This window comes from Diceros bicornis, chromosome 6 (assembly GCF_020826845.1).
Source record: "Diceros bicornis minor isolate mBicDic1 chromosome 6, mDicBic1.mat.cur, whole genome shotgun sequence".
In the NCBI taxonomy this organism is placed as follows: Eukaryota; Metazoa; Chordata; class Mammalia; order Perissodactyla; family Rhinocerotidae; genus Diceros; species Diceros bicornis.
This window is the reverse complement of record NC_080745.1, coordinates 43,921,762-43,945,546: the sequence shown is the minus strand read 5'-3', so window position 1 is coordinate 43,945,546 and position 23,785 is coordinate 43,921,762. Positions and strand designations below refer to the sequence as shown.

General features: G+C 36.4%; 1 protein-coding gene across 1 annotated transcript in view; it reads right to left on the bottom strand.

Moving 5' to 3' along the window:
* Positions 1–21,938, bottom strand: part of RHOBTB1 (Rho related BTB domain containing 1) — a 103,926-nt gene extending 81,988 nt beyond the window's left edge. Inside the window, exon 1 of the mRNA XM_058543380.1 lies at positions 21,847–21,938. The gene's annotated coding sequence lies outside the window, so the exon portion shown is untranslated. The remainder of the gene's footprint in view (positions 1–21,846) is intronic.
* Positions 21,939–23,785: the final 1,847 nt, after the last annotated feature.

The following is a 23,785-nucleotide window of genomic DNA, read 5'->3' as shown; positions in this document are numbered from 1 at the left end:
TAGTGGTCTGTAGTTCTTGTTGGAACCAATATTAAAATCATCTGGTTATCTCTGCCCTCCAATATAACCCTTCCCAACAGAAAAAAACACTTTCCTACAACAGGTAATATATCAAAATATACACAATGATTATATTTTCCTTTTAAATATAAGCCCACAGAAATGGCAGAGGAGAGAGGAATGATTAATGTTGAACAGTAGCCATTTTATAGGCTCATCTCAAGCTGCAAATGCAAAATAGTCAAGAGTCCAAATTAGCTCTTATATGTACTCTTTCTACAAACTTTTTTTTTTTTTTTGCCTTTTACAGGACATTTCCACATCCTTAGGAAGAAGCAAATTATATAGTGTTTTTTCTTCTCCTTATAAAATGTCTAGTGTAAATGTCTAGGTCTTTTTCGAACAGTCGTAATTTTCTGTTTCCTTCTAAAGTTTTCCACTTGACAAGTGCTTAGACGCTTATCTGTCCTTTGATACAATCTTAAGATGATCTAATGCAGTCTTGGAAATAAGAGTTGGCTTAGTCAATTCTGGGCAAGTAGATATAGTTTTAAAAATACTATGGTTCCTGGTCCAATTGTAACCATTTTGTCCCCTTCCTGGGTTGGTCCTGGGTTCATAAACAACCTGTACACTGACAATACTATGATTCTGCTACTTTAACTCTTGAAAGCAATGTCACTTAAACTATCTACCAGTTTCAATGTACTTAAAGTAAAATGTCATTCCTAATCTAGAGTTAGACCATCATACATGATTACCAGCTGTATTGTTAGGACTGAAAGTCCATTTTCTAATATCTCAATAAAGTCTTGACTGTAATGCAGGCCACAACTAAGATGTGATGCCAGAATTCTCCCAGGAAGTATTGCAAATGTATGTAATTTCCAGCCAAAGCGATCTGCATAAACAAGCAATCACATAAACAAACCACACCATTTGGTTTGAGCAAAAGTTATGGCAGGAATGTTCTCAGAGCCACTCATTGCTGTACAGGTGGACAGTTTTCATTACCCTCTGCTCCTACAGAAAACCCAAATGGCTCAGCAAATATTGACTGAATTATAATTTTGACTTCATTAATCTTTTCCTTCACATACTTGAGGTTTGCATCTTGCTCCCAATTTTATAAGATGAAAGTGAATAAAGAAGTTTAATCAGCAAATAATCCAACTACAATAAAAGAGATCCCAGAAGATAAATTCACAGGTATTACAAGAGGCTTTTAGGGCAAGTTTGCAAAAACGCTCTTTTGAAAGTTGCACCCTTTGCATAAAATTGTGTCTCAACAGAATAAAATATTTAAACAGCAACATTAATTAAAAAAGAAAACATCAGCATTAGAAAAACGCACACTCAGGCTCTTCCTTCCTATTTAGGAAGCTTCCTGTGGTTCGTCATCACCTTTTAAATATAAAGTTATGTGTCTTGTTGGAACAAGGCAAGGATTTCGGACCTGTGGGCCTCCAAAAGAAATCCAAAATGTTTGTAAAAGAAACATAGATTTTTATGTTACATTGCTACCGAAGTTCGCAACTAATTGGGTACATTCCAGTGTCATCCTTCCCTGTATCATGGAATTTAGTATCACTTCTTAAATTATAAGCTCCCTGAAGTAGTTTCTTTGTTCTGCACATTACCAAATGTAGCATCTAATATAATGGTTCTTACACATTAGGTGACTCGCAAGTGAATGAATGAATGAAAAGGCATTCAGTAATTCTATGGATTGTTTCAAAACAACTAAAGGAAAAAACTGATTTCTTTGCCTTGACAAATTATTTTTTCCCAACTGTCTTACACCATTCTCTACTCCAAAATGCATGAAAAATGCATGAAAAGGACCAACTGGGGTGTATGTGTGTGTGTGTGTGTAAGTGATATACACAAAACATAATCTTCATGTAATGTTCTTTTCTTTCAATCTTTGTAAAAATATACTTCATGTAGTGTTCTTTTCTAATAATTAATAATATTGCTAGTTAGGTACTCAGAAATAAACATACCACTGCCAACTTGCTTACAGAAGACAGATCTGTGAGAAATGGTAAAAGGCCTGGAGTGAAGGTTGAGGCCAGACAGAATATAAGACAACTGAAACTCCTTTTCTGTGTTTTGGGCCACCGCTGCCCTCTAGGGGACACATGGAAAATAAGCAGTCTTTTAGGCTTCTGCTAGAAATTTGAGATCTTGGAAAATCACCTCGTCTATCCAACTTTTATTAAGGAAGCCGTAATTAAAAACTAATTCAAACTACTTCAAGGATAGCTATATAATCCTGAAAAATCTTTGCATTGAATGCTTTTCTAGGGTCACCTAATTTAGAGTCACTCTCAGCAGATAAAAAGTTCTTTATTTTGTCTATCCTAATTTTCCTGCAGCATTTTAAACATGTTATTTCTTGTCCTGTTAAGGAACAGCTGCTTACTATGACTAACGTGTTAGTCACTGTTTATACTTTCAACTTTTAACTTGCAATGCTCCAGAAACCAGAAACCCCAGCTCCTTCAGTCTTTCTTTATAAAGTCAGTTTGTACAGAGGAAAATACGCAGGCATTTCCAAAGTTGCCAAATTGTTGCTTATTTCTGGACAAAGAAGCTTCACTAATTCGAACAAAGATCAACTTGTGATTTTACATGGTAGATCCAATTTAAAATACTTTCAGGTCATTCAACCTTCTTTATATAAAACTTGAAAAATTAGGGATAATTATTGTAATCCTACTTTATTGGCAGAAATTAATCTGCTCTTTCACTTCTAAAATATTAAAGGAAAATTTAAATGATTAATACTAAAATGAATTTTCTGGAAGTAAATATTCTGCCTTTAGAGATAATTTCATGACCAGGGTTAAATTATGGAAGAATTACTTATAAAACATCTATTTGTTCATCTATTTAACATTTGATGAGTATTCCATTACTCATAAAATACTATATTTAGCGATTCTAGGTGTACAAGGAAACTTAACAAGCAGTAGAGAAGATAATTAGTATTATAGGATCACATTCTGCTCTGTATTATATTTAATTTTATTCAACAAGTATTATTGAAATGCTTAGTTCTCGTGTATCTTAACCACCAGACTTCAAGTATCAAGAAGAGGGAATTTATTTTGCTCATCTTTGTATCACCAGTACCTTGGAGGATTTAATTTCTCAAGCCTAATAGTAGTCCTTTAAGTGTGAGTTATTTTTCTCAATTTATAGGTGAAGTAAATTATTCAGTAATTTCTGAGCTAGCATGTGTAGAGATTTAAACCCAATGTGTCTGTATTCTTGACATTAGGATTTCTCTCTGCAGATGTGCCTAGCATAGTGTCTGGCACATGGAAAGTGTTCAGTCAATATTTGTAAAAGAATTAATTGGCATGCTTTTCCTAAGTAGTTTGTTCTTTGCTTTCATTTTGGTGTCTCAAGTGCCTCAGTGTTTGGTACATAAAAGTTCCTCAGTAATTAATTGTTGAATGAATGAATGAATGAATGTAGATTTCTTGGGAAGTCTCTCGTATTTTTCCACTACGTTATTTCTTATGGTATACCCATCATGGTAGCATAAAGTCTTAAGAATAAATAAGACAAGTGTTTTATGAGATATAGTGTTGATGGTGGATGGAATTCGTTTTCAGCTAAACTCGACATCTGATAGGCCATTGACCTGCCTTGTTGGCAATTTCATTGTCCAAAAATTTGAGGAAATGAATGGGGAAACTGAAATTTAAAAAAAAATTCAAATTCTAGCTCATAAGGGGGAACTGGTTGGCCATGTGGAAGTAACAGGAATCTTACAGAACAATAAAAATATAGTTTTAAAAACTGTGATGGGGATAGAAGGTCTGAAAAATATCAGACAAATATGGCAAATTTATGAGAACAGATTTTCCAAAGTTCAGGGAACAGATCAGAAGAATTCTATAGCATAAGAATTTGAAAGGGAAAATGCCTTGAAAAGGTTGGGAAGTTTGCAGAAATTCTAAACATACCCCAAAACTCTTAATATTAGTTTTCTCTGGTTTTAGGATTATGAGTAATTTCTTTTAAATTTTACCTCTCTCTATTTTTTTTTTTTTTTTTTTTTTTGTGAGGAGATCAGCCGTGAGCTAACATCCGCCAATCCTCCTCTTTTTTTGCTGAGGAAGACGGCCCTGGGCTAACATCTGTGCCTATCTTCCTCCACTTTATATGGGACGCCGCCACAGCATGGCTTACCAAGCAGTGCGTCGGTGCGCGCCCGGGATCCGAACCAGCGAACCCCGGGCCGCCGCAGCGGAGCGCGCGCACTTAACCGCTTGCGCCACCGGGCCGGCCCCTACCTCTCTATATTTTTAACTTGTCTATAAAATGGTTTTCAGATGATCAAAACAATTCTGATTATATTATAATCTAAAAGGTAAAGCAAAGTTTATTTTAAAACAAGCAATTTCTACCACGTAGAAATTAGTTGCACATAATTCTGAACAGAAAGAAAGTAGGAAACTATAAAGAAGAAACCACTGTGGTGGTTTTTACATGAGTTTCTTTCCAGTTTCTGTGCGTCTCTGCTTTAAATAATCCATTTATCACTTCATTCATTGAGCTTATGTTTATTGAGCTACTTCTGTATAGCAGCACTGTTCCAGGCACTGGGCACACTGATGTGAACAAGACAACGCCCTTGTTCTCAGAGGGCTTATATTCTAGTAGGGGAGAAAGACAAACAAAGCATGTCTTTAATTCCAGGCAGCAATGTGCTTTTAAGACAAATAAGGCAGGGTAGGGGAGAGGGAGCGGTGTGGTATAGTTGCTTCAGACATGTGGTCAGGGAAGTCCTCTTTGAAAAGGTATCAACTCAGAGGCTTGAATGCTATGAATTGGCCTTGGGAAAATCCAGGTGAAGAGCTGCCCGGGCAAGGAAATAGCAAATATAAAGGAAAACCCCCAAATGATCTGAGACCAATTAAAAAAAAAAAATCTCAGGATACACATATTTTTGTTTGTCTGCTTTTTAAGTTCAAGGAGCACAGTGTTCCAATAAAAGATGGACCTGCAGCTTAGAAATGACGGTAACATGGATGGATGAGAAAGAGAACAGAATTGTAAGATTTCTGTTTTCTTTGTCTATAAAGGAGAGAATGATCTTTGGAATGGAAATGACAGACTACTATTGCTAAGAGGAAAGAGAAGGTGAATAAAGGGAAGGTAAGAGGATGCCTACATTTTAAATGCCTTCAAGGATTCTGGTTGGTGGGAGCTGTGTCTCTGGGCATCCATTTTTTCTCCTTTTAGAAATGATTGCAACCCTGGGGCAAAGAGACAATGTTGGTGCTTTTATAATTCTTTTGCATAATCTCAGTTAATTACCAGGATTTATTGAAATGTGAGATTGGTCATCACCCCCCGTCTTCTACTTGTCTTCAGAAGCTGTTCCAGTTGAAATTCTCGTCCTTGTGGCTTAAGTTTCTTTACGGAGGCTAGGGAAAGGAGAGGTGCAGGTTATATTATGCTGGTGGAAGAGAGGCCAGGTCCTAAGAGAATTTGGCCCTGGAGGAAAACATAGGGAGCAGAGGGATTCCAGTCCTAGGGGCACAGAGGGATGAGGCCTCAAGGGGCTGAACTGGAAACTTTCTCCCTTTCTACTCCTCCAGACCCCTACTTTACCTTCCTGTTATGTTCTTAAATGCCCCCACGCTTTTCTCTCCTTCTCCCCAAACCAAACAATTTGAATATAGCAGCATCTGAGCCTCAGCAGGATAACCAGTGCCCAAACTGTCTCCAGGTGAAATGCGAATAATCTTTCTAGAAACCTGGGGAATGTCATTTACAACCACAGGAAGATAATTCGGAAGGGTGTTAAATAGGTGTGGCGTATGGTCAGATGTAGGACTGTTCCTTTGTCCAATTCAAAATTCTAATGTGGTGTATAAATGAATTTTGTCTCCAGACATATATAATTCCTATTTCAGAGTTTTAAAACATGAATATAAGCACCAGAATACCAAGTTTTAGTGTTTTGATTCTTACAAATAGCAGGATATCTCTTATTTCTAGACACTGTGCTATGTTCTAGGGACAATGAGTAAGCTGAGGTCCCTGCGATAAATGAAACCTGCTGAACATCTTTGAAGAACTGCAGACAGCAGAAGAGGTATATATAAGCAAAGGATTGGCAAATTTGGATCTGATTTTCAGAAGGGGGAGAGAGGCAGTTTCTCAAAACCTATATATTACTGAGCCTCAAGTCAACCATGGTAGGCTCACAACTAGGCCCCAAATGAATCACCAAGGAATAGGTCATGTAGATGAGCATCAGTTCCTTCTCTGAAGGGGTTACTGGGGCTAACCAATGGGGGTAATTAATGTATCTGGACTTCTACAGGATATTTTCCAAGGCATCACAAAGCATCCTAGTGGCTGAGATGAAGAAATATGAGCTAGAAATCAAGGTTGTTGACAATCTGTTGAATGGCCATACCCAGAGGATAGCAATGAATGATCAATGGCTGTCTGGAAGGACATTTCTAATGGTGATGCCCCAGTCCTGTTATTGTCAATATTTTTTAAAAAATCAGGTATTAGAATAAATAGTATGCTAGTCATATTTACTGATAACACAAGTTAAAATTTCACTTAGTGAATGAGTGAGATGACAGAATTAGAATACACTCTCCGTTCCAAATAAAAAAAAATTAAGTTAGTGGGATGGAACACATTTAATGAGGTAACATTAATGGAAATAAATGTGAAGTCTATGTGGGTCTAAAACAATAGGATAAAAACCCAACTATACAGGTACAAGATGGGGTACATGTGACTTGGTTTAGATATGTAGGAAACACTTAGGAATTTCAAGTGTCTCTTTGATATAGTTGCCACAAAAGCAAATTCAAGGTTAAGAGAAAGTCAGTGCTTGGAATAAGGCTATTGCTAATTGTGTTTTATCCTGTGCAGGTCATATTATACTCTGAGTTTGCAAAATGTTAAAAAATTGGAGCATGTTCAGAGGAAAGTGACTAGGGCATTGAAAGAAGGAAACCAGAGAGAATGAGGCAGCATCTGAAAGAAGCTTGTCAGTATCAAAGAGGAAGTAAACATTTCATTGGTCTGAAAGGTTACATCTAGGACCAATAAGTGGAATTTACAGAAAGACACATTACAGTTCAATTTAAGAACTTTGTATCAACTAGAACAGTCTGATGTTGGGAGGCCAAGAGATTCCGATCATCAGTGGTGTTTCATCATCACTTCAGTCATCAGAAGAGTGCAGGATCCTCATTCGTGACCTTTAAGACCTTATAATCCCTCCTTCCATCCCAAAGGGAAAGCACTAGAGAGCAGATCACAGCATTTCAAACATATTTACCCATCTCAGTTCTGAAGTCAGCCAGGAAAGAGTTGGCAAACTGAGGCAACGCTTAATTGATACATACAAGGCCAAATGGGTAAAACCATCGTCTGGAAACTGCGTTTCCATTGTGGTCTCCAATTCTGTCTGGTAGAGGGATCATTCAGTGCCGTGGGTGAAGCTTGCTATCTGTCCTTTAGCAGAATATCATTATGATCAGTGATCATTTGCCTGTAATAGTCAATATCAGCCTTTCTCTCAGTGCTATAATACAAAAACACATAGGTTGTTGTTGTTGACAGTTCTATTCCAATTATGCTCAGTGCATAAAAAATGCTTCCCAGTTTTGAATACAGTGGGGCTTAGGTGATGTGACTGATAGTCACAGCTTATATTTGGCACAACCAAATGCTACCCTCTTTAGGTTGTATAAATCCACTATTCCAACCATAAGACACTCAAGAGTCAAGGCATATTAATGATAACATATGTTTTTTCCATTTTAGCACCTTACATCAAATATCTGTTGATCAATACAGTTCAGATCTGTATTGAATATTAATTCTATATTTCATGGCTTTTGGTAATTGTATTAAGTTCAATGCTGCACATTTACCTGAGGAACTAATAAAGTTTTGATAAAAATAGTTTACTCTGAAACTTCTGAATCATTTTTGACCCTAGCATAATTCTTTTTGCACTTAAGAGTACACACAATAGAAAAGCTATCTAACAACATAAGAGTTAAATATTTTCTAACAATACTAAGCTCAGAAAAGAGCTTACATAGCATTTTTCCTGCTTGCTTTACATTTATATTTGCATCACAATACAAATAGGGCTTTTACAGTCCAAGATTAATGCTATGGTTTTCTATGTTCATTCTATATCATCCAAACTGCAGTTGGACCAAACAACAACAAAAAATAATTAACTGAATGTTGAACAACTCATTGTAAAAATATTCATGGACACTCAAAGTCAATATCAGAAAAAACTGTCCCAGAATATATATGTAACTCACCATTTTTATTTTGGTAAAACTTCAGAGAATTGTTCTGATGATTCAACATAAATAATATATGTAAATCTCTGCCAGAGTTTAATTCAGGGTAGCTGGTTTTTATGGAGCACTCTTATCATCATTAGTAGTAATAATGTAATTAACAATAATAATATTAGCACCTGAATCTAGAGTCAAACAGATCATCTGTTTTATATGTGAGAAGTCTCTTCTTCATTTTATATCTAAAGTTTTCCACTGGTTCAAAAATAGCTGATTAAAAATTAATGCAAACTAATAACCTAATTGTTGTGCCTCCAAGTATGATCACTAGCTTAGTACACAAAACCAGTAGTGGTGGATTAAATGGCAAGCTCAAAGACTGCTTAATCTAACTATTGCTAATCTTCATCAAACAGCCTTGTCAGATGTAATTTGCTTTATGGCAACCCTGCGCAGAAGGTAGCCTCATTTGGAGGTAAAATGTCCACTGATGCTAACAAAACTCTCCTGTTTAAATAGAAACAATCGCCGTGTAGAAAGCAAGAATGATTTTAGGTTTCAGAAAGTAGAGTTAATGAATCCTTTAACCACGCCTATAGGAGTAAACGTTCCTAATGCAGAATAACAAAGGCAAAAGTCAAAGAATAAATTGCATATCATTATGTAGTATGTCTGCTAATTTTTCTTTTATGATTTTCTTTGGATTTAATGATTCAATATGGGCTGCCTCGAATATAAATGTAAGCAATTGTTAAGGAAATTACTTCCAAGAAAACGAGCAGAATCTTTCTTCCATTAAAAGGTTTTCATATGTTAAATGCTCTCATATCTTAGGGCAGATTCGATTTTAGTGTTTGGAGAAAATGAGATGCTGGAAGCTAAGATTATCACAAAATCATGCGACTGGGGGATCATCAAGAGGTCATTTAGTTCATCTTCCTGTCTCCATTCAAAAATAGCATCTAAGAGGGAAAACTGTTCACCCTCTTTTTGAAAAATTTCAGCATAAACTACATTTGAGCCTCATCTGAGATAGCCCTCTTTTGTTTGTTTTTTGTTTTTAATGAGTACTTCATTTCTGAAGGAATTTTGAAAAAATTATTTGGGGGTTATATCATAGCAACATCGGAGCTACAGTGAGGAGGACAACACCCTCTGGGTTTTATACTTGAAAGAAATAACCCTGACAATTGAAATGATGTTGTCAGTAACACGGAGGACACTCATTTCCTAATAGAAATACTGGCCTAGAAGAAACCTGGAGGCCTGGGAGGATGAGAAAAGAATATCAACTTAAACCAAACATTAAAAGGATGAAAAATCCAGAATAAGGAAAATGGTTTAGTTACATTACTCACAGAGGAGAAGACATGGGACATTTTGGGAGACACCTGAGTTAGATATTAGGAAGAATTTATTCAAAGTGAGGAGGTATGCTAAACACTGAAATGAGTTCCTGTTTAGGTTATACAATTTTAGTCTTCAGTGATGATCTTTTCTTAAAGAAAAGAGTCTAATGTTTGAACTAGTTTAGGCAAAATAGTTTACCAGAAGATGGAAAGATGACCTCATTAAATTAAATCAAAATGACTTAATGAATGACATTTGAAACCTATTATTTTTTAAGATAAAAAATAATATCCAGAATTTTCTAATCCATCTCCATAACATGAAATATAATACTCCTAATACCTAACATGCATAGTCAGAATCCAAAATATTTCATCTGTGCATCACCAAGCTTATAATTAGTTAGGAGTGCTCTCACCTCTATCCCTACCAGCTCCGATTAAATAGATTTAAGACTTTTTTCAGATTAGTTTTAGGTAAATAATATAAATGTATACTTGGAAACAATTAAAACTATATTTCAATTAACAAAATGTGGTCATGGGAACCGGGCTCATAACTAATTATATAGCGAGACCAAATAAAGAGATATGAATAGACAGTGAAAGACAACTATGAAACTTCTCGGTAAAATAACTATTGTTTCTCCTTGCTTTTCCAATTCTCTGATAAGGAATATACAGTGCATTCTTAGGTTCACTATGAACAGATGTCTTTGTGTTGCCATTCATTTAAAAGTAAGATTCCAAAATATATGTATAGCTCAATGATCAGACAAGGTTTCTTCACACGTCCATGGAGGTGAGAGTGCCAGTTACAGAACACTCATTTCTTGGGCAACATTTAGGTTTAGACTTGTTTAGAAGAAATAGCCAATAGGACCAGTGTGTATTCTCTAGCAGCCAGGGAACTTTTATGTGCTTCTCCTAGTCAGGGCTTGTGTTGTAGCAGTAGAACCTAAGTAAAAACACAAGTTTAGTTGAAAGGACATCTGTCAGACCTGAGTGTTACTCTCACCTCTATTACTTACTGGCTGGGTGAACTTGCACAAGTAACTTTATTTCTCTGAGGACAGTGTTCGACCCACTATCATTTCTTACAAGCGTTAGTTCCCTTTCCCATGGGATGGGGAAGGCGTTGTGATAGCGTGTATGGGAGTGGTTGTATTTTATAAGCAAATAGGATGACAAATGACTATTTCTAGTCTCATGTTCCAGAAACAGAACTTCTACCTCCGTATGTGTGGCCGAGAGTTATATGACTTTAAAATGATCTCATTGACGATACTCACATTGATTAAAAAGCTTCTTTATCTCAGAATGCCAATATATTAATTTACAATAAGAAATATATCAAGCTAATGAGTTATATCGACTGCTGTATTTTCTCCCTGTAGGTATAGATATAGATATAGATATAAGTATATGGGAAGAAGGTTTATAATCAATGAACTGGTTGCCAAGTGAATCTGGGTTCAGAACCAGGGGAATAAGTTGGAAGGTGTAAATGGCTGATGTTTTGAAGCCATGACAACCTAATGGATTCTTCTCTCTCCAGGGATACATTTGCTACATGGTCTAGAGACCCGTGTTCTTGGGGCAGGATCTTTTTACCCTATCAGTGCTGGAAAGGCACTGCCTATATTTGCCCTTTGAATTTTCCTTTTCTGTACCAACTTCTGATGGACAAGAATGCTTACTTCTAAGAGTTTTTACTTGTAAGAGTTTTTGTTACGTGTAGACTAAAAGCTGAAATTTTAAGTTGAAATACTATTTATTAGTTTACATGGAAATGCTGGTTAATAATCATGTAAATGCTGTGCTGACTTCATCTGGAAGCAGGATTGAGTTTCAGCAACTTCTCCATATGCAGTTCTGAAAAATCATGAATACTTGATTTCATATAAGTTCTCTCTCTGAAAAGGAATACAATGTTTTTACTTAGCATGAACATTATTTTTCAGTTTTCCCATATAACAGTCCCTCCTCGAAATATTTCTTTTTGGCAAAAGCTAACAGAATTATGTAAAAAGATGGCAATCAATGAAAACAGAAATACCATAATAATGGATTCTGGGATTACAAGATTGAGAACCTGGGAATCAAGCCCAGCTCAACATTTACAATAATGGAGGCTCACTTGGATCTCATGTTCTGTGAGAGGTGGTGGAAAATGAGGAAGTGAGGGGGAGTCTTATCTGGTTCTCTGCCCATTTAGTTCATTGTTGCACCAGAAAGTGATATAAATTCACAGTTCTCCTGTAAGGCAATGTAAGGACATGGAGTTCTCAGGAGAAAATGAGATATCCAATTTAGTAGCTGCAATATGGGTCACATAAATGTAAATGGGAATAATAAATGCCATTGAAAGAGTCTTGGACTGAGAAAAGCCTTGGGGTATTAGATACTGGAACTGTAGTATATAAGGAAAGCTATAACAGCGTTTCATTTGGGTATTTTATTGGTTGGAAGGATTTTTAAAAGGATGAAATTTCTATACTTCACATATTTAATTTGTACTCTAATATTGGAAATGTTTCTTTTGACTATATGTGTATTTTTCTACTTTTATAACAGAGAGTAAGATGGCTAAAATCTCCATATATATATATATATATATATATATATATATATAATCTTCATTATATGAAAATAATCCATAATGCCCATTTAAGGGTCAATCATATCTAACTCTGAGTTAGAAAAATGCACACTGAAGTGCTGATTCCTTTTATAACTGATCTCTAAGCAAGAAGTCTGAGGAGAGTATTTCAATGACATTCCTCTGTAGTAATGCTCCTTATTTGAAAAAATTCATTTTTAAAACTTCTATGCCCTGATTAAGTAGATACTGTATGATAGATCTCGTAGCAAATCACACAAATTAAAAAATATTACTTCATAATATATTGTCTTATTGGTAGATCTGATGTAATGTAGTTTATATCTCAGTAGGTACAAAATTTTTAATAATAAAATTATTTTCATAAAATTCATATCATAGCACTTACTGGATCTTTAAATTTCCTGGTTTCAAAAGTACATTTTAACTTAGAAAGAGACAATTTCTAGATTCTGGAAGAGTTAAGTACCCAGCACACACAATGTGTTTTAAATCATCTGCCTTTGACAGCTAACATGCCAATATTTAGACTTTATCAGAGACTTTTGCATGTGAAATTAGGGCAGGGACTCTCTACAATGAATTTTTAAAAATCTTAGTTTTATTGGCTTAATTTAAGAGTCTTGAGATCAATAAATGAAGGAGAATTATATATTATAATTTATCATGAAAAGAAAGCACATTTCTAATTAAAAATTTGATTTATGATAAAATGATTGAACTTTTTGGTGCTTTGTCCTCTAAACTATAGTCCTCTAAACTTTGTCCTCTAAACTAAAGTAGTGAAATCATATTTGAGGGGTATTAGCTGAGTCAGTGCTTAAGGAGCATCTTGAGGACGTTGGACTTCAAGTGCGACACATCGAGAGAAGTGGTTTTACTTACAGTGCAATAGAGTGCAACATGGAGAAACAATGCAAACGATAGTGTTGCAGAGGGCGATGCCCTTTTCCTTAAACCTTAATATATCACTCGTGTGTGGCTAGGTATACTTCTCCATACAAGTAGCCACAACAACCATCTTCCTGATGCAAAAATTGATAACGGAAATGAAAGGGAGAAATGAAGGCAGAAAAGAAAGAAGGAAGAAGGAAGTGAGCGGGACAGAATCCCCAGAGTCACACGGTATTACACAGGCAGATACAAATGAGCAGATCTGCTCACTCTTCTGTTCTTGCCAAATGTAATTATAAACCTTTTGGTTTCTTATTTTACCAATTTACTTAGCTAATATTTTTAAGCTCTGAAAATCTCAACACATCTTTCCTGTGTCACTGGACAGGTGCCATGTGGTCATTTTCTAGAAGGACCATTTCTCACACAGACCAGAGAAAGGGGGACAGTTGATTTAAATACCCTAACTCAGAATTTACTGTGGATTTAAAAATCTCTGACTTAATGTTGCACTAACTACTGATGGCTGCTTTACTGCCTTTAAAACATGCAGATATAATTGGATACTGTAAGGCTTTGCGGATAAAATAAATACCAACTCACACTAAAATAAATACTCTGCATGATGAAGTTCATGTAGACATAAATTAATCATTTACCAGTTAACCAATATGCACAGGAAAGAAATAGATCACTTATTAAAGGTTGCCTCATCTATAAAATGGCAAAAATAAAATGCTGATATATTTTACAGTGGTGCTGTGAGGGGAAATATAGAAAATTATTGCTAAGCAGTTGATAAACCATAAAATGCAGTATGAACATTAAATTAATAATATTTGTACTAATTCAGATTCAACACCCTCTGCATTAGATATAGCTTTTTGCCTATTGAAGCGTACACAAAACCAAGCTGAGGCTTTTTATTCAATTTTTAATGGTGTCTTTGGAATTCTGCAAAGCATCGCAGAAGTTACTGGTTATGTTAAAAACTTTTCAGTGGTTCATTCTCACCATTTCTAAGACAAAGTTCTTGGCTGTTCACATCCCCAACCGCATTTTTAAAATCCTCTCCGGAAGGGTCTTGTATCTTTCGTTTGTATAGACGGAGCAGTTACAAAGGGAACATGGATTTGAATTTTTTAATCAGGTGGAAGTTATTAACATGCTCTGTGCTTTGGTTTATTCTAAATTATGGATTGAAATAGGAGTAATGTTAAATTTGGGGGGCAGAGGGGCGCATGCATTGGGTTTCTGCTATTACATCAGACTGGTCTGCAGTGTCAAGGTTCTGTGCCGGGACCGCAGCATGGTCTGAAACTGCAGAGTCTCAAGGCCACCCTGCTGCTCGAAACGTTACAGGCTCTAGAGATAAATGAAGCTGCTGTTTCTCAGCTCGAGTCCAGAAACATCGTTCAAGGGCACGAGGGAGAACTAAGCAACCCAGAACATATTTCCTTTATTTTCTACGTTTTCCTGTTCTTCTTTTTTTAATGGAGTCTTATTATTTAGAAGACGAACTTGTACAAAACCTGTAATCCACTCAGCACATTTTTAACATTGTCAACGTCCCTTTGACTTTCAATGATAAAACACATCTGACATTTCTCCACTCAATTCCTTTTATAGGGGCCGTTAATATAGAAATACCTCCTCATCTTCCACTATGAAATGATAAATGGCTGACTGGAGATATCTGAAATATTGCCAGATCTCCCCTATGTATCATGTGTCACCAGCAATAATAAACAGTGACTAATCTTTGGTCATGAACTGTATTTATGGCTTTCTTGTCATCAGGAGGTAGGTATTTTCTAGAATCAGGTTTAAGGCTCTAATATTTATGCTAGGAACATGTGTGCTAGAAAAAGTGTATGGAGGTCCAAAGGAAAATAATCCTCACATTTTCTTTCATTTAACTATTTCCAGAGCTTGACATTTCCATCTCTATATATCTCTTTTTTGCATCAGGATTCACCCAGGAGTGTTCTGATCAGGGATGTAATTTATCCCAGTCAATTCGCCATTTTGGTGATTCTCCTCGTCTAATAGGGAAAGCAATATGACTGAAATGCAAACTTATCCCAGTTAAGGCTTATCGTGATTAAAAGGAAACACAGCGAACCTGGTTCCTCCATCTCCTAAATTCACCTGAGGGTTGGGGGGATCAAAGTTTTCCTAAAGGAACTATGATAAGGGCAGACCACCAGAAGATAAAACTAATAGAAGGCAAATTAAAGCTTTGAGGGAAATGAAATGAGGTCAATAAGGATGCAATTCTACTTCAATTCAATTTAACTAATATCTATCAAGTGCCTGCTGGATACCAGGCACTGGGGTAGGTGCTTGGGATACACCAGTCACAACTAAGAAAAATTGCTGCCTTCATGGAGCTTACATTCTGGTGGAGGGACACAGATGATAAATAAATGAGTAAATTATATAATGTATCAGAAGGTGGCAAGTATCATAGAGAGAAATAAATCAGGGAAGGAAAATAGGAATTATGGGAAGGGGGTGCATTTTTAGAAGGGTAGTCAGTGAAGATCCTATTGAGAAGTTGATATTTGAGCAAAGGCTTGAAGGCGATGAGAGAGCAAGTCATGTGTATTCCTGAGGAAGAATGTCCCAGCCAGGAAATAGCAAGTGCAAAGGCCCTGAGGCAGGAACATGCCTGGTGTGCTGGCAGAACTGTGAGGAAGCCAGAGTGATTGGAATGGAGTGAATGTGGGGGGTGGGAGGCAAAAGGAGATGGTGGTCAGGTGGGCTGAAACATATATGGCCTTGAGGACCATTGTTAGGCCCTAGCTTTTCCTTTGATTAAAACAGGGAACCACTGGAGTTTTGGGTCAAGGAGCAAAATGATCTGACTTATGCTTTATCGAAAATAGACTATAGGGGGCAAGAGTGGAAGCAAGAAGATAAATTAAATTAATTAAAATGAAAGTTCAACTCTCCTCTCCCCATAAGTTTAGTGAATATGAGCCAGAAATTAATGAGAGACAATAGTACAAAATTATATGCAAATACAGTGAAGTTGTAACTATGCAGAGCTAAAACTGGTTGGAAGACAGAATTCCACATAGCAATCATTTTCTTTTTTTTTTTTTTTTTGTGAGGAAGATCAGCCCTGAGCTAACATCCATGCTAATCCTCCTTTTTTTGCTGAGGAAGACCGACTCTGAGCTAACATCTATTGCCAATCCTCCTCTTTTTTTTCCCCCCAAAGCCCCAGTAGATAGTTGTATGTCATAGTTGCACATCCTTCTAGTTGCTGTATGTGGGACACGGCCTCAGCATGGCTGGAGAAGTGGTGCATCGGTGCGCGCCTGGGATCCGAACCCGGGCCGCCAGTAGCGCAGCGTGTGCACTTAACCGCTAAGCCACGGGACCGGCCCGGCAATCATTTTCATTTCCACAGCACCAGACAGTAAGTTTGAAAACATTTTAAACTAAGGTCATGAACAACCAATGATAAAGAAATAACTATTAAGGTTTGGGAACTTCGAACATCTATTGCTAAGGAATAGATGAAAAATCTCCCTCCTTACCATGGTCTGGGTTGTGGAATTAAGCAAGTGCCTATTATGATGTTGAGATGGGCTCTTCAGATACCTTTCACTCCTGGAAACCAAAAAAAATAGTCCAGGTATCTTTCAGTTGGAAGTTGGGGAAACTTTCAGAGTTAAGAAGAAAGCAAAGCATCAAGAAAAATGAAGGGATCCATAGTTTGGATTAATTGTGTTTTATTTTCAAATTTAAAACATAGGAATGATGGGCCAATAAAAAAAATTTGTTGGGTCTTTTCTAGAGAACAAAGAATATAGAAAAATAAAAATTCTGATAAAAGTTGAGTTTAGCCTTATAGTCAACCTTCCTGGCAGTCAGAATTATTAGGCTGTGAAACAGAGCTCTTCTTATCTCTCCCGGGCCATTTAGGTTTAGAAGAAATTGGACCTGAAAAAGTGTCAAAATTCACAGTAGGAGCGCCCCCTCAGAGCACCATTTCTCTCTCTGAAGTAGGTTACTATATTCACCTAGGGAAATTTCCATTGAATTATAATTAGGTGGCTAATTAAAAAGTAGATTATCAACTATATTAAAATATGCCAGAAAGATGTGCACATCATTCATTCTTTAATTTAGGAAATCTACCTTTTCCTTTAAAAGGAAATTCCATGTATAATATGTACGTTTTCTTTTTTCTTCTTAAATCAGTTTTATTGAAGTGAGTCTAAGTTTTTTTGTTTATTGAGGTAATGGATGTAATCTGAGCTTCCTCTGTAATAAAAGTACCTAGACATCATAGTTACTCTTTGCAATGAGAACCCATGGCCATGATAACAACCCCAAGGCAATTCAAGTTCCCCAGAAGAAATAATAATAACAATGAAAATAATGACTGCTGCCATTTATCCACTGCTACTATATGTCAGATGCCATGTCTCATTTAATTCTTTCAACAACCCTATGAGGTAATTTTATGCCTATTAAACAGATAAGGAAACTGAGCTCGGAGAAGTCAGGCAAATTATTCATGATCACATAGCTTGAAGTTATAAAGCTGGAATTCAAACTCAGGTCTGTTTGACCTCGAAAATCTTGCATTAAGCAAGAGTTTTCTCTCCTTAAAATACTTTAACATCAAGCTAAAACTATATTGTTGCGTTCAAGTGGTTTTGAAATTGATAATATTCATGTACCATATAAACAGTTAATCAGACTCTTGTATTAGCCAGACCATATTTCCTAGCCATTTGTCCAAACATCAGTTTATTTTATAAAGTAAATGATCATCAGGAGACTCCTGAGCCATTATTAACAGCAGAAGTTAAAAAGTAATAGTTACTTGGTGCTGTAAGTTACTTTTTATTTGTCTTTTCCTATTTTCTTCTAATTTCTAAGAAGGTACAAATTAAATGATAGCCCATGAACTTTGGTACAATCCCATCTGTGAGCCTGCTAGACTAGTCAGGTATTAAGTGGGTCAGTCCATTCCTGAAGGTGCTTAAACATTGGCCATCCCAAGTGGATGACTCAGCAGATAGGCGTGACTGACTGTGCTGGGATGGACTTACTGAATTGCTTATAGTACTCAGTCTTGATACCATGTGGGTGATGTGGAGTTCCTTCTCAAATAAATAATGACAACAAGAACAATGTAATTATACTAATATTTTTTGAGGGCCTACTGTTATCAGACACTGTGCTCATTACATACATTACTTCAGAGTTTCTCAGTCTTGGTACTGTTGATCTTTTGGGCCACGTGACTCTCTTGTGGGGGGCTGTCCTGGGCATCTTAGGAAGATTAGTAACATCCCGGCCCTCTACTCCCCAGATGCCGGTAGCACACCCACCCGCACAGTTGTGACAGCCCAGATTATCTCCAGACATTCCCAGATGTCTCCTCGTGGGCAAAATTGCCCCAGTTGAGAACTTCTGTTTTATTTCCTCAACAACTCTAGGAGGTTGGTACTATTAGACTAATCATATTACTGACGAGGAAACTATGGCTCCGAGAGGTTGAAGTAAAATGCCTACGGTCTCACAGTTAGTACATTACAGAGCTGGAATGCACATAGATTGCCTGCCTCTTGGATGTTGTTACGCTGTGGTTGAAGCTCACAAGTGAAGATCTGCCCCCATTCCCATCCTCTTCATTCCTATATCTCGTCACGGGGTGGAGCAGTGGGAAGGAAGAGGAGGTGCACATGACATAGTGCACAGAACTTTTATTGTACCGTGGTCTTTTATTCGACAGATTAATTCCATTTTAATTGGGATTCTGGAAACTAATGAAAAAAAATTACAAGTGTTAGATGGTCTGTTTTCAGGGTTTTTGAATCTGTCTGATTTAATTCTAACCAATTAGCATGCCATTATGGAGGAGTATTATGTTGAGAATCAATATTACACTAAACACTAATATTTTATTCAGTATTAAAAATTTATACAAATGGTAATACAAGTGCTTTATTCCTACTTTCTCTAAATGAGAAGAAATGCTTCCTTAGGGCGATTCCAGCTACAAAGAAAAGATGTTCTTAGGAGACTATTGGTATTAGGCTTTACATAGATCATTGCTTAAATGAATCAATAAGATTTAATTGAATGAAATTTTATTTTATTACGAAGTGTATGAGTTTTTCAGTGTATCAAAAATTGTTTTCCATTTTATACCTATATCTCATGTTAAGATGACAACAAAAGTATGTTATTGTCCACTACTGTTAAAAAGGATAAAATAACTGTCATACTTATCCTGATTTTAGGATATCACTTCTTTCTTTCTCTCTCTCTCTTCCATTTGGATACTCGAACAGTTTTTGATTCAGATGTAATCTTAGGCTGGAATTTGAACCCAAATGTATCCAGATTCTGCATTTATATCTTCTTTGCAAAGAGATAAACCTACATAAACTATGAACTAGATAAACATCTACTAACTACCTAGAAATAGTTCAGTTAGGCATGATTTCAAAACTGGCTTGCAGATCTACTTTGCAAATTGTGCCCCGTGTGCCTTTCCCAGCCCCTGGCGTCGCTGTGCTCTTTGATTTTAGACCCTGGGCCCACTGCATGGATCCTGTGGTTCTTCCTGGGCCCTCCCTCCATCTAGCCTGTCCCTCTGCTGCTTCTGCTGTCTTAACTTCAGTAGCTTTTTCAAGCCTCCAAGCTAGGGCAGCACTGAAAGATTTCCATAGTTTGGATCTAATGAATGCATTTACAATTTTTATCACTTATGTACTTTAATTCCCAGCTTCTCAAATATTTGAAAACTATGAGAAAATTATGCCTTTTAAAACATCCCTAACTTTGTGAATTATTATACTCCATTCTCCAGTTTTAGAATTAGAAAAGTTTTGCTTCATATTTTAGTGATCTCCCAACCGGGTTAGCAAGATCAATCAGTTAATATGCACATACCTTGGAAAAGCTACTCTTTGGGAAAAGGTGTCTTGTAATTCTAAAGGCATATTAGAAGTTAAAAACTGCCATGCAAAATCAACGCAAAAAAACCCATCATTGAATAAATTAAGCTAAGCAAAATATTAGAAATTGGAGGTATGTTCAGCATACTAATCACCATTACAAATAGGTGAATTTAAATGAAAAAAATAATATTTAATGGGTTTGACTTTTCTAAAATATTGATTGGATTTCATTAATAAGCATTTTATGCATATAGCTATTCTGAAAGTTCCTTTAAAAATGAAAGACTAATGCCTTAATGAGAGGTATTATTACATGAACATATTTGAATCTGGCTTATGAAAAATAGTACTTGAGAATTTAAAATGTGTGCATAAAATGCAAATGGATTTAATTAACTGAAAACCCATAAGACAGAACTTCTTCAAATAAGCAATTACTTTGGGGACTAATAGTGTAAATAGGATCCTGATTCATTAGCACAAATACCCATATGAGAAAAGGATCAGCAAATTTTATTCTTTAAGTTATTTATGCACACATGGTAATATCTTATTAATTTAGGGCTTCAATAAATTTAAAATCTTTTGATAATTTGTTCGTGAGCTGGGCTGAATTTACCTTTGCTTGGCAAACACTTTATTTATAGGTAGATAATGTATGATGTTTTAAACATTTATTTTCAATCTTATGTATACTTTTTAGATACAAAATAAACTATTTTCAGTGAACCTCAGGCACTTTACAAGCTCCTGCATACATCCAATCTATATGCTAATAACAAAATGTTCATGTGATTTATTGTAACAGGCCTCCTTAAGGATTTCTACTTTGTAATGTTTTGTTGAAGTTACTATATGTAGTTTAAAGTAATAAAAGCCACATTTGTTTAAAAGTTATCTATAATTCAGCCTCCCTACAAATTCAGATATGCCCACCTCCCTAATTCATTAGAATAAATGAAATCTTACAATATTCACAGCTACACATATAGAGAGAATTTTTCTTTTAAATATGCATTAGAACATATAAAGAAAAATAAAAAACAATGAAGAGCGAAAGTAACAAATAATTTTGTGGGGGGACAAAGGAGAGTGAACTGTCTCAAATCATTTTAAGTCCTTTGGGCACAATACCTTGGTGAAAGAACTCAATAATGTGACCCTTTCTTCAAAGGCTGATTTCCCTCACTTGGGATGACTCAATTCTAATCACTTGCAAAGCGATAATAAGTTTTTCCAATTAAAGACAGTCAGTGCCCAGGCCAAAAGGGGTGGATGCTCCAAACTAGGGCATCTGGGACAAAGAGAAATGCCACTGCAAAGCAATCTGGCATTTCTAATTCTTCCTTGTATGTGGCCATGACTTTTCAGAGTCCACATGTCAATTTTCTGCACAAGATGCTACTCACTAAAGAATTTTAAAACTGTGTATAAAGTGAGTAGATCAGTTATGTTATTTTAATGATTAAAACTCATATGTAGGTCAAAATGACTCAAATTCTAAACCAGATAAAAGATATTAAACTAGAATTATAAAAACCACAAATGAGCCAAAAAGGGAATATTCCTTTTTTTCAATGAAACATTCTAAAGACAAACCTGGATAAGTCATGCCGTCTTCACACAAGAAGCATTTCCATTTCTTTTGTAAATATTGTGAGAAAATTAGAAGGAGGGAAAAGACAATTCTGTTATCCAAATTAGTAGTTACTTACGATATGAAGGGGGAAAGTACGCTTCAATTCCATTTTCATAACTTAAGAATATTTGATGAAAGAGGCCTCTTTCATGTACTTCTTGGGTGTTACAAAACCTGGGAAGGAGATACAAGCATGGAATGTTTCATCATCAAGAAGAAAACTGCTCAAACAATACTAGTTTCTTCTGTCAGTGATTATTTCTCATCCAAACGAGAGCTGTCGCAGCCAACCATATGCCATTTACAAATCAACCAGGTGCCCACAAAAGTTTGAGCAAGAAAGGCTGAAAAGACTATGGCCAACAGAGAAGGAAGACCTGAGGTCTGATCTCGGTATTTGTCTGAATGAACTTTACAGTCCTTAACTTCACCGACGTTCAGTTCCTTCATCTATCAGGTGGGAGTAATAATACCAGCTGTTCTGATGATCAAATGAGAGGATGTGTAGAAAGTCATTTCGTTAATAGTAAAAGTGTTTAATTTATTTATGCCCTGACTCTCTAAGAATTGGAAGTGGCTTCCAAAAAGGCAAAATAATGTAATATGAATAAAAATAAGAAAATAGTGCTAAGAGTGAAAAAGGAGGAAGTATATAAGCTACCTATATTGGTCAACAGTTGAAGTGACTGAAATTATAATTTGGATTTGAATTTCTTGGTAATTTAGGTAAAAGGAAAATGTAATTTCTTGTGTAAGTCCTATTATTAGAAAGGAGACAATACATCACTTCCCCCAAAGAAACCAAGTATTTTATCTTCCTGTTATGAAATTCATAGAAAAATTTTTCATGTAAAACATGATATAGGGACATTGAGATAAAATGGACTATTCTATTTAACAAGAGTAGGACTGACTACCGTGAACACTGAAGGGCAAAACGGTACTTTTGCTTGGAAGTAGTTATTATTGCTATGGAAAACCAACTAACTCCCAATTAACAAATCACCCAGCTCTCCTCCCCTGCTGTGCCTTCCTAACAAACACACAAGGAGTTTTTTTCTTTCAGTCATGTTCTCAATAGTGAAGAGGTGTTTCTGAAGGAAGTCACTGATTGCTGGTGACTTTAGGCCAGTCACTGCTCATTAATAAATAGGGGTAGAGCTGCAAAGATGAAGTGTGAGCCCAGAGGTGATACACTACTGACGGCTGCACAGCTCATTTCATGGGGCCATTCCAAAAGGGAAAGGAAGAGAAAGGGAAAAGATACAACCAAATGATTATATAAATGAAACAAATCACAGCAGGAGGCCTCTTCCTTGAAATCCACGTATTTTTCTTGGCCTCCTTGAGACACTTCCAATCTCCCAGGAAACTCCTCTCAATTTTCCTCTTCTGGCTCTTTTTCTTCTGTCTCCCGTTAAATGTGGGCCTTCCTCAACATTCTCTACTTGGCAGCAATTTCATTCACACCCATGGCTTAAATTATATATATATATATATTTTATTTTTTTGAGGAAGATCGGCCCTTAGCTAACATCTGCCAATCCTCCTCTTTTTGCTGAGGAAGACTGGCCCTGGGCTAACATCCGTGCCCATCTTCCTCCACTTTATATGGGACGCTGCCACAGCATGGCTTGACAAGTGGTGCGTTGGTGCACGCCTGGGGTTGGAACCGGAGAACCCGGGCTGCCGCAGCAGAGCGCACTCACTTAACTGCTTGCGCCACCGGGCCAGCCCCAATTATATCTTTTTTTGATGTTTTTCTGGGCTAGATCCTCATCCCATCCTCTCCTGAATCTGCTTTTCTCTCTGTACCTAAAATTCGTGGCATTGTCACTCTCCCTCACTTGAACACTTGGCGACATCTTCATTCTCCCCCCAATCACTGCACCTCACCACAACACACACATTCCAACTGATTATGGCCACTTTGCACACAAAAAGCTCTACTTCCCTTTGATATGTGCAAGGCCGTTGTCCTATCAGGAACTCATCCACTGTCCACCATCTCTCAT